Source organism: Chrysochloris asiatica, unplaced genomic scaffold (genome assembly GCF_000296735.1).
Source record: "Chrysochloris asiatica unplaced genomic scaffold, ChrAsi1.0 scaffold00041, whole genome shotgun sequence".
Classification (NCBI taxonomy): Eukaryota; Metazoa; Chordata; class Mammalia; order Afrosoricida; family Chrysochloridae; genus Chrysochloris; species Chrysochloris asiatica.
This window is the reverse complement of record NW_006408559.1, coordinates 21,436,802-21,442,556: the sequence shown is the minus strand read 5'-3', so window position 1 is coordinate 21,442,556 and position 5,755 is coordinate 21,436,802. Positions and strand designations below refer to the sequence as shown.

Sequence of the window (5,755 nt, the reverse complement as noted above, 5' to 3'; positions counted from 1 at the left end):
GAGGAATCTAGGACCATCAAGGAAGAAGAGCACAAGCGGAATGTGGGACCCTATCCAGAGAAGCACCAGTACCAGAGATGGAGGCAGAAATGAGGACTTGGAGAGATAGAGCAGCTGAAGGCTCTACACTCATGGAAAGAGAAAGGCTGCATGCTGGTGGCCAGGAGGTAGGCTTGCAGAATGTGCCCTTTAGTTGTTTAAATGATTATATATTCCTGAATGTTTTTGTGTATATCCACCCCCAAACAAACAAACAAACAGAAGGAAGTGGGGCTGCCAGTTAATGCGGTAAACTGCAAAGTCGGTTTGGGCCATTAAGGCCGGCAGTTGCAACTCACCAGCTCTTCCTCGGAAACCCTGTACAGGGTCGCTATGAGTTGAATCCCAACTTGACAGCACTTAGCAACGACAACAACAACTGTCGAAGATGATGCGTGGAGGAGAATGTAATCACTGTAATGAAACAAAGAGCGTGAAACCGATGTTCTTCCATGTAAACTATCACTCAATTCACAATAAAAAGTTAAAAAAAAATAAAAATAAGTATATAGCCCCAGATGGAGGATAAGAGGGGGGCTTCAAAAAGTTCATGGAAAAGTGGAATTTTCTCACAAACTTTTGAATTCCTCTGTATGTCAAGAAACACTAGTTTTACTTTCTGATATTTTTATTTAATAAAAGTTTCTACTTCTAAAAAAAAAAAAGCAATAAAGCTATATTGCCCTAAAAAAAAAAAAAAAGTCCTACTCAATAGAATCCAACAACATATCAAAAAGTAATATATGACATGGAGAGATGGAGCAGCTGGGGACTTTAGACACAGAGAGGGAGAGGGGCTGTGTGCTGACGACTGGGGGCGGGGGGCAGGCTTGTAGTGTATACCCTTTGGTTAGTTGATGCTGCATGGAGGGGATTGTAACCAGGGCAATGAAACGATATATGATAGGATGAATGTAAAACTAATGTTCTCCCATGTAAACTATCACATAATTCACAATCAAACATTTTTTTTAAAAAGTAATACATCATGATTAATTGGGATTCATACCAGACATGCAGGGATGATTCAATGTTAGAAAACCAATCATTGTGATCTACCACGTAAGTTTAAAAATAAAAATAAATAAAAAATGAGCGTATCAATCAATTCAGAAAAGGCATTTGACAAAATCCAATACCCATTCCTGATAAGAAACACTCAACAAAAAAGGAATAGAGGGAAATGTCTCCATATAATTAAGGGCATATATTTAAAACCAACAGCCAACATCACTTGCAGTGGAGAGAAATTGAAGCCATTCCCCTTGTGAACAGGACCCAGACAAGGATGCCCTTTATCACCACTCCTATTCAATATTGTGTTGGAAATCTTAGTCAGAGATACATGACAAGAAAGGGAAATAAAGGCATCCAAGTTGGCAAAGAAAAAGTTACTCTCTATTTGTAGATGACATGTTCTTATACTTGTCAGGTGCCATCAAGTCGGAACCGACTCATATACTTAGGAAATCCTAAAGACTCAGCAAGAAAATTATTATAACTCATTGAGAGATTCAGCAAAGTGGTAGGGTACAAGAGCAACATACAGAAGTGGCTGAACTCTTTTATGCTAAAAAAGAGAGCTCTGAAAAGAATATAAGGAAAGCAATACCATTTGAAATCATCACCCAAAAGATAAAATATTTAGGGATAAATCAAACCAGATAAGCAAAGGACCTATACAAAGAGAATTACAAGAAAGCAAAAAAGACTTACAGAAATGGAAGAATATACTATGCTCATGCATAGGAAGACTTAACATTATAAAAATGTCATCACTAACCAATCTATAGATATAATGTAATCCCAATCCAGGTTCCAACAACATTCTTTAAAGATATGAAAAACTAATTACCAACTTCATATGGAAATAAGAGATCCCAGATAAGCAAAGCATTACTAAAAAAGAAAAGCAAAATAGAAGGCCTCTCAGTTCCTGATCTCAAAACGTACTACCCCACCACAGTAATCAAAACAGCCTGATACTGGTCCACTGAAGGACACACATAGACCAGTGGAACCAAATTGAGAACACAGAAGTCCATCCACCTGTATTCAGTTGATCTTTGCAAAGGATCAAAACATTAAATGGGGGAGGAGATAGTCTCTTCAACAAATGGTGCTGGCAAAACTGGAAATCCATTTGCAGAAGAATGAAACAAAACCCATATCTCAAACCATATGCAAAAACAAACAACATAGATTAAAGACAGATCTTGAAATGTTCTTTTTGATAATCACTGCAACACAGTTTCTCTTGAATTTGTTGTTTCGAGCATAGTAAATCATTTGTCAGATTCAAAATGGCCAATGCCAGTCCATTTCAGCCCACTAATTCCTAAGGTACCAATCTTTATTCATTCCATTTCAGTTTTGACAACTCCCAATTTTCCTAGATTGGTATTTTGTACATCTCATGCTCTGATTATTAATGGATGTTTCTCCTCCTTTTGAGTTGTGCCCCATTAACAGATGAAGGTCCCCAAAGTTGTACAACATATGCATTATCATAGTCCACTCTGCTTTGAGGAGTCAGATCTTCCTCAGTCATACTTTGAGTGCTTCCCAACCTAAGGGGCTCATCTTCAGGCACTATGTCTGACAATATTCCACTGCTGTTCATAAGATTTTCATACATTTCATGTTCTGATTATTAATAGATGTTTGCAGTTGATTCTCTTCATTTTGAGTTGTGCCTCATCAGCAAATGAAGGTCTTGGAAGCTTTGTTCCATTTGCGTCACTATGGTCAGTTCCATTGTGAGGCGGTAGCTCTTCCCCTGTCTTATTTGAGAGTCTTCCAACCTGAGGAGTATTATATTAGACAGTGTTTCCCTGACATTCATCGACTCAGAAGTGATCCTCCAGAAGTGGGCCACCTCTCCTTCTTCCCCATCTGTCTTAGTCTGGAAGCTCTGCTGAACTCTGTCACCCATGGGTGACATTGCTGGTATTTAAAATATCAGTGGCCTAGCTTCCAGCATCACAACACCCAAGCCACCACAGTACAAGTGACAGACAAGTGGAGGAAGGCCGGTTTTCTGCTGACAAGCTTGCTCAGTTTTTGTCTAAGGAAGTGTTTATTTCTCCTTAGTTAGGACCTGAGATTTGTAATTCTTTTGGCTGTAATCTCTGGTTATACAGGAATCCCATCACTGTAGTGGTGTAGGGAAGGGAAACACTCCAGAATTCTATGACTAGGTCCCAGTTGGGTAGCTGGCCTGTGTTTCAGTGTTGTCACCTTTACAAGTGTTTCTCGGGGAAACCCCTGGCCCTTAGATGACACCGGAAGGCTAGAGGAGGCTGGAGTTGGTTCTTTCCCTCCCCGCAGTGTTTCATTCTGTTGTACATAGGGTCACTATGAGTTGGTACTGACTCCATGGCACCTAACAACAAGATATGGTATAAGACTTTGGTAAAGTAGTGAACTTTGCTGACAAGTCTTAAATGATTACTTTTCCCATAAGAGTATTCCAAAATGATTAAGCCATACACTTGTGTTCATTTCTTTACCACATAAACCTGGTGGGGCTTTTGGAGGTAAAACTCACAAAAATGTGGGGTTTTCCCTCAAACTGGGCCCTGGAAGTTTTAACTGCCAAGGTAGTGAATGTTGAGCCTCCAGCTCTAGTGACTTGTGCTTCTGGGAAGCTGTGAGTCTCTCTATTTGACTTTTGGTTAGGTTCTCTGGTGGGTCTAAGAAGAGTTGTTGATTTTCAGTTTGTTCAGCTTTGCTAGTGTTGCTATGAGAAAAAACTCTGTTTTCACGTCATCTAAAGTATAAACTTCTGTTATTTATATAAATCTGAAGAATCATGAAATTTTATTAGGTCATTATGGAAAGGCCACAAAGGGTGATTAGTATAAGGGATAAGAAAAATCATGAATTATGTTAATACATCACATGCCATGTATTAACCCACAATAGACTCTCGTCTTTTTATACCCAAAATTTCAGCAGCTTGTTCTCCAAATCATAGATATCTATCACATTCTTTGTATTTTGAAATGCTTGGTATCATTCATTTCTCTCTTCTGCAGAAGTGCTTTTAGATCTTGAATAAGACATAGAATTGCCTTTAATAATGATTGAAATGAAAGACAACATAACCAAACCCAACCCACTGCCGCCAAGGTGATTATGACTCGTAGTGACACCCTAGGACTCAGTAGATCTACCCAGTAGGGCTTCCAAGTTTGTAAATCCTGGAACATTTTCTCCCATGGATCAGCTAGTGGGCTCCAGCTGCCCACCTTTTGGTTGTTATTTCATCCTCTGCAAACTCTCTTGGCCCTATGAAGTCTCACTCACCGAGTGTCTTAGGTCTCTAGAGCTGCTACCACAGAAATACCACAAGAGGACGACTTTCACAAACACAGTTGAATTTGGACTTTTAGCCTCCTAAACTGTGAGAGGAATCCTAGTGTGGCACTGTAGATAAGCACTGGACTGCTAATCACAAGATCTGTGATTCAAACCCATCTCCTTGGAGCCCTATTCTGGGTCTCTATGAGTCAGAACAGACTCGAAGCCATGTAACAACAACAACAGCCAACCATGAGAGTACAAATGTCTGTTTTCTAGAGCCCTACACTTGTGATGTTTCTGTTCTAGCAGCACTAGAAGACCGAGACATCCCCTGCACATGGGATCAGGGCTACAGCCTGAGTTAGGGTGTTGCTTTACACCCTTATCTCCTTGCAACTGATTGGATGGTCATATGAGATCACATCCGGGGCATCATTACATCATTGCATTACTTCCAAATTACATTATTAAACTATTGCCAAACCACTTGTCATGGCCCAGCCAAGTTGACACATATTTTGAGGGGGCACAATTCAGTCCATGACAATGATCAACAGATTCTGTTGGTCTGACTTGGAAATCCATTTACAAATGACCTACACCTGCAGGTGAATAGGATCCAGAACACAAGCTCCTGGGCAGAGCTGGGATGAGGCGAGCTTGGTTGGAAACTACTTCTTGGAAACACTATTAAGCTGTCTCTCAACCTCATCTGCCTACTAGCGACACCTGTGGAGTTTTGACAAGACAACAGCCTTTATCAGGGAGTCCAGTGGGTGTATAGGGTAAACACTGAATTGTCCCTGCAAAAAGCCTATACAGGGTTGCTATGAGTCAGAACCGACTTGACAGCACTTAACAACAAAGTGCCTTTAACTTAATTACATGTTTTCATTTAATTAGTATTGGGGGAGGACCGGGAAACTTTTATAGACTCTTTGGATGATTCTAACTCAAATCTGCAGTTAAGAACCACCATATTAAATCTTCACCGTTTGTTGGTTCCAGAAACCATCCTAACTTACCCTGGTGTCTAATGAGAAGGAAAGATCAAAATTAGGAATAAAGAGGGGGCACCCGGATTTGAACCAGGGACCTCTTGATCTGCAGTCAAATGCTCTACCCCTGAGCTATACCCCCTTCTGTAATACTGATGCCTAACAATCTCTTTCATCTGTACAGCCACACCCAAACTACCTATAAACTTGAGTTACCCCATCAGGACTGATCTCTCGGGAGCTGCCAGACCTGCTTTGGTGAGAAGTCACCAAGCTGCTGAATCATTTCCCTCCTCAAAAGCCCTACAGCCTGTAGCTCCTGACTTTCTGTCCCTGGGTGTGGGCAGTAGCCTGAAGAAGCATTGTCATTGCCATGAGAAGGGCCTTCAGATTCCGGTGATTGTACCCAT

The 5,755-nt window shown here is 40.7% G+C and overlaps 1 non-coding gene across 1 annotated transcript; it reads right to left on the bottom strand.

Annotated features, from left to right (window-relative positions):
* Positions 1-5,415: 5,415 nt before the first annotated feature.
* Positions 5,416-5,487, bottom strand: TRNAC-GCA. The gene has a single exon. It is a non-coding gene; the product is annotated as a tRNA-Cys (tRNA).
* Positions 5,488-5,755: the final 268 nt, after the last annotated feature.